General features: G+C 41.2%; 1 protein-coding gene and 1 pseudogene across 2 annotated transcripts in view; both read right to left on the bottom strand.

Moving 5' to 3' along the window:
- The window catches only part of MGT9 (magnesium transporter 9), a 55758-nt gene extending 51336 nt beyond the window's left edge, over positions 1-4422 (bottom strand). Inside the window, exon 1 of one of the 2 annotated variants that reach the window (XM_086496336.1) lies at positions 4229-4422. The gene's annotated coding sequence lies outside the window, so the exon portion shown is untranslated. The remainder of the gene's footprint in view (positions 1-4228) is intronic. The other variant, XM_086496337.1, reaches the window with a different exon arrangement.
- A 3561-nt stretch (positions 4423-7983) lies between these two features.
- Positions 7984-9055, bottom strand: LOC147427800 (L-gulonolactone oxidase 3-like; annotated as a pseudogene).
- Positions 9056-13977: the final 4922 nt, after the last annotated feature.

Raw genomic sequence — 13977 nt, 5'->3', positions numbered from 1 at the left:
CTTGACTTGGGGTGTCCAAGTTTGTTACAAACGGACACCACGTACCTATAGAAAAGAACAGACTGAACGACTTTTAAGCACTTCAAATAACAACTAAACTGAAAGAGATAGACAACACACGAGACGAGGAGTGGCGGAGTTCCACCCCGAGAGAGCACTATTTCCAAATCTTGGCTCATATTTAAAGGCCCTTTGCCTATGAAAAGCAGATATGTGAAAAGCTTCAAACACAAAAGCATCTGGGCCAAAAGCAGCTAGCGTGTTTTGCGAAAATCCGTATACCTGCCACGTCAACACCTATCAACGCAAAATGCAGAAATGCGTACAGCTGCCACGTCAGCATGTCAGCGCAAAATCCGGGTCTTTCGTATTGTTGTGCCACATCATCAGTTGATCGCAAGAGACTTTGTGTATGTGTGTGTGGTCCTGCTTTATTTTAATGTTTTTAGGTCGCTTGGGTCCCATCGAATGGGGTCCCATAAGCTAGTGGGAACTCTTTTTAAAAATAGGCCGCTCGGCAAGACTTTGCAAGTTGGTAAAACTTTTTCTGCTACTTAATTTAGGCCCTTGGTCGGGATCTACAGGTTGGCTCCGTTCTTCAGTGGCTTGACATGTCAGCAATTTGTGACACACGGCACCCTTAGGGAGCAACCCTCAGGTGCAGATCTGGCCAAGGCTCGCTTGCAATGCTAAATCCATTCCCAACGTTTTTGGTCAGCACCTCTGGCATTTTTTAGATCACCCAGGCAACAGTAGCAGTGCATAGAGATCCTCTTACAGTGCACGGCCTCCTCATGGGGGCGTTACACAGGCCTCGTGATCATGCAGTGGCAGAGTTTCTCATTCATTTCCTAGATCTAGCCAGAAGGAGGTGCACCAAATCTATGCTCTCAGAGCATGTTGTGTCGATGTCGATGATGCAGAAGCATAGAGACCAAGGAGAGTGAGCGAGAGAGAGAGAGAGAGAGAGAGAGTCTCCTGAACCAATCAACCTTGGCAATGAATAACTGAATGTGTAATACAATGGAGACAAAGGGTTGCTTATATAGCAACCTCAGTAAATTGCCCTACCCAGACTTCGACAAATAAGTAAATTAAATACCTAAAAGCCAATGGACACCCCAGAAGTGGCCACCAACTGGATACACCTCGGTTTTGCTACCCTCAACTTTGTGCCTGAGAATAATGTCATCTTGAGCATCGATTGCCTTTGTAGAAAATTTAAATTGTAGACCACACTACGTCCAATAAGCCCCATTCGTGAGCTGTGAACACACCACATCACGTCCAAAATATAATACTCCAAGATAATGAACTGTGAAACACATCCTGTCCATGATCCGACCAACAACAATGGAATGGTGCACTCATCCATAGTGTTTTAGATACGTCTGATTGGTTCCTTGCCAGATGCATGTGCCTTGAACTCCGACCTACGGATCCAAACACAGATAACTTGAACTCCAACACATTATAGGGAGCACTGTTTGCCCCTCTCTGCCACTCACAGCCTCTCTCTAGCTGAAGTTGGTGGCGGCACTCGTATCCATGTGACTAGAAGACGGGAGTCCAAGCCAATGTAGTCGTCACCACACTAGCAGCCTCTTTTCTGTCCCTCCCTAAGTCACTATCACCGCTTTCCTCGTGTTGCTCGCTTTTACCTGTCCTTTGTAGAATCTCTGTTTTTGCTTTTGAATCTGCAATCCTTAGCCAAATGACCACGTTTTCCACAATTGTAACAATGGTTCTTCGTTCTCCTTCTGGAATCCGAAGCAACAAGGGCTCCCTAATGTGCTTCCCCATCTGTCTCAAAAATGCATTGAGTTATCAACACGGCTTCCTCCTCATGCGAAAAGAGCTGAGATCATCAAATTCCATCTTTTCCTTCATGACTTAGCCGAAGTGTCCTAGACACCATTTTATACTCCTTGTAATGGCCAACATTGCCTTCGCATCAGCCGCATCCCAATCGACACACGATTTGAGATATTCATCATCTTGAAAGCAGGTGTACCTCTTGTGGGGATTTCTCGTGCGACAGGGCTTCGAGCCATCGACAACATCCCATAAGCCTTTCTGTGAGAACCAAAGTCGCATGATCAAATTCCAATGAGCGTAGTTATTGCCGTTCAATTTGTCGATGGCGCTCAAGCAAGAGGGGCCATTCTGAAGTTGCAAGATTTGGAAGTAGGAAAGCCTTCTCGCACTCCAAGGGTAGCCACATTAATCCCAAGCCGTAAAATCGGCAATCTTAGTTTGGCAAAACATCGATGCCTTCTCCGAAAATTGGCCTCCTCAAGTCCTCTCCTCCCACGCAGCTGATCTCCAATAACTACAACAAGTGTAAAAAGTCCCTCCTTGAAAGCCACCAAGACTCGCTCGATTGGCTCTCTCTATGCTTCCCAAAGATGCCCACCAAGAGTCTTCGTAGCGTTTTCAAAACACTAAGTCCCAACAAGGCATTAGGCAAAATTTGGACTCACAAAGGGGCCCTTTAAGGAGTTTGACTTTACCTCTCTCTACCAAAACGGGCGCATGGATAAATTTTTACAAACAAACTCCAAAGTTGGCGGAGGTTTGACAGTTAGAATGTCCTCTTCAAGCTCTATCTACTGATATATAGCACGCCATGAGATTCCTTATATTTTAGAAGATTCTTTTTTTGATTCACCTATGATGTGACAACTCTGTCGGAATCTAAGTGAATCAAAAAAAGAATCTTCTAAAATATGAGGAATCTCATGGCGTACTATATATCAGTAGATAGAGCTTGAAGAGGGCATTCTAACTGTCAAACCTCCGCCAACTTTGGAGTTTGTTTGCAAAAATTTATCCATGTGCCCGTTTTGGTAGAGAGAGGTAGAGTCAAACTCCTTAAAGGGCCCCTTTGTGAGTCCAAATTTTGCCTAATGAAAGACCAACTCGTTGTCGGGAGGGAGAGAGTAGTTCGCTGTCAAGTGTGGCATTTCAAAAAGCAGGGGAGGGAAAGGGGACGGTGCACGTCGTAGATGTTAGGAATAGTTGGTCGGCAAACAACGTTTCAAAACGCCATGAAGAAAGGGAGGTGTAGTTGTTAGCGAAGAGAGGGCGGCACTGTCGACGTGAAGCAAAACGTGCTAGCATCTTAAAAAGCAAGCACAACAAGGTCACTAACTGGTAATAGGGGGTTGGCGGTGCCGTTCTCTACAAGTGACTGTCACGGCAGCGTTTTAAAACGCTGCCCGTCAATCACATTTTCAGCCACTGATCAATCACATTCTCTTCAAGGATCCACGATGCAAATCATGATCATTGAAACATAATTAGCAATCACATCCACATCGTGCTGATCTTTTCTAAGATGTCTTGATCCACTAAATCTTGTCATTATCAAATTCATTTCCTTTTTCACATTTCAAGCAAACCATGCCCATGACCATCCCCACGAGATAGTACATTCACAAAGCATGAATTTCACAAATCACAAACTTAGTTCACATTGAACACTGGTTCCAATCATTCAATCTAGCTATCCTACCTAGTCCAGAACTTTTAATGCATCTAGATCCCTATGTAGCCATCTCATCCTTCCGGAACTCTTGATGCGCTCACAACAATATCCAATCATCTTATCCAGATAGAAATCTTGATGGGTGGGATGACACACGATGTGCGAGTGGAAAGGCACATCTACTTCACATACAGCCGGGCTCAGCCACAAAATAGCCCTCATGCTCCCGGGAGATGCCCAGCCACCACCCGATTGGAGATGAAACTCTTAACATAAACCACCCATTGTCAAACTTTTGTGACTCGAATACATTCATGCTGCATGACCTGATTGTTCACAAAAACCACAAAAACACTGTGCTTAAGAGCTTTTAAGGCAACAATGTTGGGCATAGGGTGAGGACCTTTTTGGTACGGACCAGAGCCAGAGTACCCGTAAATGGCAAGAGCACTAGCGCAGCCTTTAAAGCCAAAATTTCTGGCTTTAAAAGCCATCAAAGCGGGACCTGCCATGAAATCGATCCTTTAAGTATCGACTGCCCATTTCTAAAAGACTGCAGCAAACGCTTCTGGGATGTTAGACCATCCTGCTTGCATTTAACTTGTCGCGCGCAAAGCAGTGAAAACAAGTCACGTACAGAGAAGGAGGGGAGAGAGAGAGAGAGAGAGAGAGAGAGAGAGAGAGAGAGAGCATAATTTGAAAGCAACAAATTTGAGAGAAGGCCAAAAAATGTTTAACCTGCTGCGCTCTATCGAAAGCTGCTCGCCCACTTGATCTGCGTTGTGCACTGTTTGGATAATTCCTCTCGAAGGCTGCTCCCCTTTGCTCTACTCTGCCAGGTAATACTCGAATTCTTCTCGCAGGTCCTTCTCCCGCGACGCCCTGCCAGCAGCTTGTGGAGAGAGCCTTATAATTCTGAACAAAAGCGTTAAGACTTTTTTAAAAAACTACTCATAGCATCTATTTTTGTTAGGACAGTGCCAACAAATCTCTCCCTACTTAGTTCAAGATCCATCCACTCGTTGGGTCAAACCTTTGTTTTGCTTTTGATTTTGATCAAATGGAATCTCAAGAGAACCCTCTTGAAAACGGAAGGAAAAGACGAAGGCTTCTAGCAGATACCGGAGAGTCAATCATGCGACGCAGGTGTGGGCAGATGTGTGGGGGCGGCGTGGGTTGAGGGAAGATACCTCGCTTGTGCTTAAAGGGAAAGAGAAGGGCATCACAAGTGTCACAAGAATATGAAGCCTGGCAAAGGCTCAAAGGCAATAGCAAACTATTTTTTTTGTTTTTAAGAAAAACAAATACATCAATGTGATCTCTTAAAATCTATATGACGTTAACCTTGCGAGTAGGTGTCACAAATTTTGAAAGTGGGAGCCGAGGTGAGGAAGGGCAGTTAGAGCGTGCACCGGCGTGCAGGTGGCAGGCGGAGCCAAGGTGATGAAGAGATGTGGCACTACAAGCTGGTAGCAAGTGGTCGTAAGATGGTAAATGATGTGGCAGTAGGAGGTCCAAGCTCCAGACGCGAGAAGAGAGAAGATGGAGATGAGTTTTTTTAAGGCTTGTGGGGTACAAGGTCGTGCACGCAGTCAACAGTGTTGAATTGGTTATGCTAGAATGCTCTTAGGGAGGGCATAATCTTAAGCTCGATTCTAGCTTGTAGACCTGGCTTGCTACTGCATGGAGAATTTTGCATTCATATGTGTGTTTCCTAGTGATTATGCATCAAAGCGCAACATGATACTATCAAAATTTTATTTTTCCCACCAACCACCAGAGCAAAAAGAGAAGCTTGAGGACATGAAACATAGAGAATGATATTATATGTATTATCAATGCATAAAGATAATGGAACTTTAGAATAGAGTGAATATATATTGGTATGTGACTCTCCTAAAATGGCTCTTTTATAATAATAATAAAAGTTTTGATTTAACGTTAAAGAACTTAAGGGACACTAAGAAAGGGCAAAAAGATCACTAGTGTATAGTAGAGAAAGAACAAAGACTTGAACAAGGAGAAGGATCACATCTGCATTCTAAACCAAAGAAGTGAAATAACACATGGCCTGCGTTTGGATGGGAACAATTGCAGAGCCCATATTAATGTGAACTAAAATTGCTATGCTTGCCATTTGACGGTTTTAACTGAGTTTATACCCTAGTTATGTGAACAAAAGCTTGGTGATTGATTAGGTCTTTTGGCTTTCCATCTTCATTTGTCTTTTGACTTTTCAGCTTCATTCGTCCTTTGACTTTCCACCTTCATCTGACTTTTCATTTCCTAAACTCACCCTTCACTTATGCACTTAATAAGTTTTGAGAGAATTCATATTTTTCTGAGATTGGGGAATTAAAGACCCGCTTTAGAGAAAGAAAGAAAAAAGAATTTTTCATCATTTACTATATGACACTAACAACAAGTTGTATTCAATGGCTCCCAATTGCACCCTAGAGTTCAATGCCTTACTAAGGCCTAATCTAAGCCAAAAAATCCCTGGAATACAAGTACATGTAGCATTCTCTCTCTCTCTCTCTCTCTCTCTCTCTCTCTCTCTCTCTCTCTCACAAAGAAAGAAACAAAAAATCATCAATGATGTTATCATGTGACACTAACAATAAGTTGTATCCAATGGTTCCCAATTGCAGCCTAGAGTTTAGCATGTTACTTTTATGTAAGCCAAAAATTACCTCTCTCTCTCTCTCTCTCTCTGTGTGTGTGTGTGTGTGTGTCCCCCTCCAAGAATAGCCTCTATATGACCTCGTTTATAAAAAGGAGTTTATATTATATTATTTTGTGAGTTTAAGGGTATCTTTGCGTTCATATCTTATTGTTTTAAAATTTAGGAATGCCTTTGAATACTAATTTTGGTGCCAAAAAGGGACACCTAAATGCCAAGTTAGTAAGGTGTTCCTTTAAGTGAACCAATCAGTGACACATAGAGACCCTTTCCCTTCTTTAAAATTTCAAACTCCATTTATATATATAATGGAACACCTTATATTTGATTTGATTTATATATATAAAGTTATATTTGATTTGTGCATTTTCAAAAATCCTTCTAAGTACCTTTAGCTTCAAAGTACACCCAAAGTACCTTTACCTTCAAAGTACACCCAAACTTCAAAATGTGCTTGATGAAAGGCCTTGAAAGTTTTTAATCATTTGACTCACATACAATTTAGTTTTATGAAAGTTCACTATGGCCTAAATAAGGCTATAAGAAGAATTCAATAATAAAAGGTTTCTTTGTGAGAGAAAATAAAAAAGTGACACCAATTTTTTAAAACATTTGTTATGACAATAAAATATGAGATTTCTTCAAAAAAGTGTAACAATAAACTATTTAAACTACAATGTATTTCAAAAATATAAAAAATAATATTTTTTTAAGAAAATAAAAAAGTTAATTAAATGAAAAAAAAGGAGATTCATAAAAAATAACGTTTGAAAAGACACTTGAAAGCATTGTAGCAAATTACGAAGAACAAAAAAGGTGGAAGAGGACGAAAACGATTGTGTGTGACCCAATATTCAATGGCCTTCTTCAAAAAGAGGTACACAAATGACAGTACCTCTCACAAAGACCTAGAAGAAATATTAAAAAGGAATTTTTTTTTGTCATGTGGCACTAATCTGCAAGCTTTATCCAATGGTCCACAATTGTACCAAAAATCCAACGCTCTATTAAGGACTCCTTATGTAGTCCAACAAGGTGAAAATTCACTCTGGCCTACATAAGGCTATTCACAAGAAATTCCTAATAGAAAGGTTCTTTGAGAAAAATAGAAAGTGACACTATTATTTTTAAACATGTAGTGTCGCAGTACAATGTTATATTTAATTGAAAAAATTTGTAACAATAAACTATTTACATTACAATATATTACAAAGGAATAAAAAATAATGTTTGACACAAAACTCAATGTCCCTCTTTAGAGACATAGGTACATAAATGTCAACACCCTCTCACAAGGCCCTATAAAAAATAATTTAAAATTATCATTAGCTTGTCATGTGGCATTAATCGACAAGTTTTTTCCAATGGTCTAGATTTGCACCCAAAGATCCACCCTTCATTAAGGACTCCTTATGTAGTCGAAAAAGGTAGAAAAGGACAATAAAGATTTTGTGTGACCCAATATTTAATTGCTCTCTTTAAAGAGAGAGGTACACAAACGTCAACACCTCTCACAACGACTCAGAAAAAATATTAAAAAAGATTTTTTTGCCACGTGGCACTAATTTGCAAGCTTTATCCAATGATCTACAACTGCACCAAAAATCCAACACTTTACTAAGAACTCCTTATGTAGTCCAAAAAAATTGATTACATGTCAAGTTTTCATTAAGAAAAATTATAATGTACTAGTGCGGTTAAAAAAGGCGTGGCCATTGTGAGTCACCCCCCCCCCCCCCCCCCACATATTCGTAGGTGTGTGATTGTGCGTATGCACACAAGTGGAGTGGGTGGATTGTAATCCTTGTAATCACTCCAAGAAGATGACAATACTCTCTCTCTCTCTCTCTCTCTCTCTCTCTCTCTCTCTCTCTCACACACACACACACACACACACACACACACACATCAGATGTTGAGATCAAGATTTGTAAATGTTCAGACGATCCATCAAGATAGGTGATGGATCGTCTGAACATTGGTTCCAATAGCAATGTAACCTAGTAAGCATAATGAAACCAACTTGGAAAGGACATAAAGAAACCAAGGATTCAAATTGTACTACACACAACATTTGGAAAATTTCAAGACTTCACTACATGGGCAACATGGCTAAATGTTATGATTTTTGTGTGCAAGATCTACATGTAGTATAAAGCTCTTCAAAAGCTAAAAGCTATTGATATGGAATTTCACCCAAAAGATATACCAAAATAATGATTAGCACTCTGAATGGTTAATGTTGTATCATGGCAATACTCCCAATGGCACTTTAGCAGCATTAAGCTCTTCATCTACCTCTATAAGATCAAGAATCTTGACATAGCCCTTTGATTCTATCATAGATACAAGCAGTCTCAAGCCAATGCCATGGTCATGGACCACTCCACCTCTTCCTTTAAAAGAGCTTCCATGAGTCCTCGTGCTAATTAAGCCAGCAATGCTCACACCCTCCCATAATGGCGCAGTACAAAGAGCAAGCTCATATGAGGCAAAACCTTGAAGGGACTACCGAGTGTCCACTCCACTGACAAGGGAGACGGTCATTCGCTTCTTGTCGATAAACTGAGATTTTGTAGTCTCTAGTATTAATAAGAAGCCCTTGGCTGCCATCGAGGCATGTGCGTTTGGGACAACTTGATCTTTTGCTATGTTTTTGCCATGTCCTCGACAATCTCTGTTTTGGAGGTATGATAAACAATTTGACATGATGTGCAAGGAAAGCTATTGGGCCACTTGCCATAGGCATTGTAGGCTTTGCAAGAGAGGGAGTCGCAAAGCATAGAGTCAAGAGGAGGGCGAGCCTAGGCGACATTATGGGTGAGTATAATGGTTGTGAAGATGATAGCACGAACTATGTTGAGAAGTAGACAACACTCCATGTCTGAAGCTCTACCCTGATCTTTGCCACATTGCCTAAAGTGAACTCTCTCTCTCTCTCTCTCTCTCTCTCTCTCTCTCTCTCTCTCTCTCTCTCTCTCTCTCTCTCTCTCTCTCTCTCTCTATCACACACACACACACACACACACACACAGAGGTGCACTTGGCCACCACCTGCACGATCTTGGAAAGGCTTGAAATCAAAATGGCTTAAGAATGTCATCACAAATTTAAAGGCAGTGTAAATTTCAATGCATGTTTACATCGCACGATTGCCATGCGATGTCTTAAATGAGATAGGATGCGGCAACTACAAGGACGACGACGCAAAGGGAGGTGATGTTGCATGTCCATGCAAGCCCTCTAGCCTTTAGAAGCCGATGCGTACATAGACTGTACTTGGGTCGCATTCTCTCTCTCTCTCTCTCTCTCTCTCTCTCTCTCTCTCTCTCTCTCTCTCTCACTCTCAAGCACAGACACACAAAAACGTCCGCACACACGCAGACAGCTGCTGTAACTTAGCCTACAAGATTCAACTCAGAACGCTGAGCATTGAGTTCATCAAGGTGTATTTACGTTGAGCGTTGAGTTCATCAAGGTGTATTTACATAATGGACTTTGATTGGGAGTTGCAACATCGAAAGTGCAGACCAAGGTGCAGTTCGTTCAGCGCTGTAGGAGATGACGCATGGAGGCCCTCTCCTTCCTCCAAAATTTTAAGCTCCATTATATGTAGTATAGATAGTAGAAGTAGATTGCATCTAAAAATTTTCATATGCAAGTTTTACAAGTGTCTAAGCACAAAGCATTGTGTATCTAATTGGATATTTGATTGCTTGAAAAAACGTAGGTTATATGTATTCCCACATATAATTTTGAGATTTACCTAAAAATTCTAGTTTTGAAGATGAGAAAACCTACAAAGATTAGGGAAAAAACAATGAAACACAGTAAAGTCGCCACAAATTTGTTAGGAAATAGGACGTAGCTAAATAGATATTTGAGTAGCTTACTTAATGGAGAGAGACGAATTTTCACACATGAGAGACTATAGAGTAGAGAGAGAGAGAGAGAGAGAGAGAGAGAGAGAGAGAGAGAGCACACAATATACGTGGTTCACCCAATGTGGGCTACATCCACGGGAAAGTAGCCACTCAATGGCTTTAGTACTTCAAATAATAAGTAAGTTACAAAGGGATTATACCCTTAACAGAGCTCCCGCCTTGCTTCACTCTCACCACCTCACACCCACCTTGTTGCATCAACTTCACACTCCAGAATGTGTGTAGAAATGGCCTCCTTTTATAGGCCAAAAGGGTTGCCCTCTCTCATGAGAGGCAGTCGTGTGTAGCCGCCCTTGTGTAGATAAGTCCAAATTGGACCTCCAAATCTGCCCATGTGTGGCCGCCCTTGAGAAGATAAGTCCACCTTTGAAATCAACCACCAGCCACCGGCCAACCGGCCAAACGATCAGCCGTTTTTTGACCACTTTTTGACCGCCGTTCGGCCATAATATTCCGACAAAAAGGAATATTCCCGGCGAGACTGACCGTGAAAATTTTGGTTTTTGCCAAGTAATTTTTCTTCATGCACGATGGCTTCTCCTCATAACGGAGGCCTTACAAATGTGCATTTTTAATACAAAAAATTACAAGGGGTAAATCAGGCTCCCTACCTAACACTCTCCCACTTGGAGAGTGATCTCCACACCAAACCTGTGACTGCTTTCCATCCTAGCTTCTTATCCTTGAATGCCGATCGAAGATGAGTAAAAGTTCAACTTCTCCTTGTTGACCACCTTTGTAAACATGTCTGCAAGATTTTCACTTATATGCACCTTTCCTAGCTTTAGTTGTCCCTCTCCCAAAAGTGTGCGTATGAAGTGATATTTCACCTCAATGTGCTTTGTCCTTGAATGAAAGGCCGAGTTATTCGCAAGATGGATAGCACTTTGGCTACCACTGTACAAGACACAATTGTCTTGTTTGAACCCAAGCTCTTCTAAGAATCTATGAAGCCACATAATTTCTTTGCTTGCCTCTGTCATTGCTCCATACTTTGCTTCCGTGATAGAAAGTGGGACCACTTTTTGTAGCTTTGAAGCCTGGCTTACTGTTGTGCCTCCAACCGTGAAGACATAGCCTGAAGTGCTCCTTCGAGTATCTTTGTCACTTGCCATATCTATTTCAGCATACCTTGAAGAAAAATATCAGTTCCTCCAAACTACAAAGCATTTGTTGTTGTCCCTTTCAAATATCTATGTATCCACTTCACGGCTTGCCAGTGCTCTTTACCAAGGTTGTCCATGAACCTACTTACAACTCCCACTGCATGAGCAATGTCTAGCCTTGTCTAGACTATAGCATACATAAGAGAACCTACCGATACAACATATGGAACTTTAGACATATATGATATCTCCTCTTGTGTCTTTGGACACATATCTTTGATTAGTTTAATGTGACAAGCCAAAGGTGTAGAAACCATTTTTACATTTTGCATTGCAAACCTTTCTAGGACCTTCTTGATGTAATCCTCTTAAGATAGCTTTATTGTCTTCTTCGTCTCGTCCCTTGATATCTTCATACCAAGTATCCTCTTTGCAGCACCTAAATCTTTCATTGAAAAAGATTTAGACAGCTCTTCTTTTAGGTCTTTGATGTCCTGCATGTTAGCACTTGCAATGAGCATGTCGTCAACATACAACATTAGGGTGATGAGCTTCCCATCTCCCAAATTCTTTGTGTAGACGCAATGATCTGAGTTGTACCTTTTGAATCCATGATCCAACATCCATCATACGAACTTCAAGTACCATTGTCTTGATGCTTGCTTTAAACCATACAAGCTCTTCCTTAATCTGCAAACCATTTTGTCCTTACCTTTTACTTCATACCCCTTTGATTGAAGCATGTAAATTTCCTTCTCTAAGTCATCATGAGGGAATGCCGTATTTGCATCCATTTGCTCAAGATCTAAATGATGAGCAACCACAAGGCTTAAGACAAGCAAATAGAGTTCATTTTTACAACAGGAGAAAATATTTCATTGAAGTCAATACCTTTCTTTTGAGATAACCCTTTTACCACAAGCCTAGACTTGTACATTTTCTTCCCACCTTCTTCTTCCTTCAGCTTGTACACCCACTTGTTCTGAAGTGCCCGCTTACCTTTAGGCAACTCAACCAGCTCCCATGTTTGGTTGCGATGTAATGAGCCCATCTCCACTTGTATGCTCTTTATCCATTCTTCTTTGGATTCGTGTTGCATAGCTTCCTTGTATGATTTTGGCTCTCTAGAATCTGAGATCAAGAGATGGTTGAAGGAAAGAATAAACCTTTCTGGAGGTCTACTTGCTCTTGTAGATCTTCAGGGAATAGGTTGAGGCTCCTCATTTGGTTGATGTTATTGTACGTTGTCGCCGTTTGCACTCCTTGAGTCTTCATCGTCCTCAAGCTCCATGTACTCATCACCTTGTTTCTTTTGTTTTTTTTTCTTTCCACGTAATCTTTGTACATATTTTGTTCGTTAAAAATTACATTCCTACTCCTAAAGATTTTACCATCTTCAGGATTCCATATGTGATACTCGAAGTCACCTTCTTCATAGCCGATGAAGAAACACTTCTTGGACTTTGCATCTAGATATGACCTTAGGCTTCTATCTATGTGCATGAAAGCCTCCTACCCAAACACTTTGAGAAATGAGTAGTTCACCGGTTTACCTATCCATGCCTCCTCTCGAACTCCCCCATCGAATGCCGTTGAGGATGACCAGTTGATTAAGTATAGACGTACTTATTGCTTCCGCCCAAAGCTCAAGCGACAGGCTTGCATGTAGCTGCATGCTTCGTGCTCTCTCCACGATTGTCCTATTCATCGTTGTGTACTCATCACCTGTTTCTTTTGTTTGTTTTCTTTCCACATAATCTTTGTGCATATTTTGTTCGTTAAAAATTGCATCCCTACTCCTAAAGTTTTTACCATCTTCAGGATTCCATGGGCAATACCCAAAGTCACCTTCTCCATAGCCCATGAAGAAACACTTCTTGGACTTTGCATCTAGATTTGACCTTAGGCTTCTACCTATGTGCATGAAATCCTCATACCCAAACACTTTGAGAAATGATTAGTTCACCGGTTTATATGTCCACGCCTCCTCTGGAACTCCCCCATCCAATGCCGTTGAGGGTGACCAATTGATTAAGTACACAGACGTACTTATTGCTTCCGCCCAAAGCTCAAGCGGTAGGCCTGCATGTAGCTGCATGCTTCGTGCTCTCTCCATGATTGTCTTGTTCATCGTTTCCAAAATTCCATTTTGTTGAGGTGTCATTGGGGTCTTCTTTTGCCTCCGAATGCAATTGTTAGCACAAAAACTTTCAAAAGCTTGGCTGTAATATTCACCTCCATTGTCGGATCTGAGGCATTTAACCTTGGTACTTGTTTTATTCTCGACAAAGGCTTTCCACCTTTGAAATATGGAAAACATATCGGATTTATTCTTTATTACATAAACCCATGTTTTCCTAGTCTCATCGTCTATGACTGTTGCATAGTACAATGAGCCACCAAGTGATGGTGTACTTGCGGGACCCCAAACATCAGAATAACCAACTCAACTTTTTTATTTTTTCTTTCATTTTCTGATTTTTGAAATTTTGCCCTCTTTTGTTTACCATAAACACAATCTTCACAGAACTCTAAGTCCACTTCTTTTAAACCTGGTAGAAGCTTCTTTTTTTGAAGAAACTGCATTCCTTTGGCACTCATATGCCCAAGATGGTGATGCCACACCGCGCTATTGACTTTTGTAGTTGTTGCACAAGCTGAAGATTGCGAGTTGACAATACACAAGTAAAGTGTACCAACGTTTTCTCCTTTGGCGACCACCAAATATCCCTTTGAGATCTTCCACCGTTTGTT

This window comes from Adiantum capillus-veneris, chromosome 23 (genome assembly GCF_014529385.1).
Source record: "Adiantum capillus-veneris isolate H3 chromosome 23, ASM1452938v2, whole genome shotgun sequence".
Taxonomy (NCBI): Eukaryota; Viridiplantae; Streptophyta; class Polypodiopsida; order Polypodiales; family Pteridaceae; genus Adiantum; species Adiantum capillus-veneris.
Note: the sequence above shows the minus strand (reverse complement) of the source record. Positions and strands in the feature narration are given on the sequence as shown.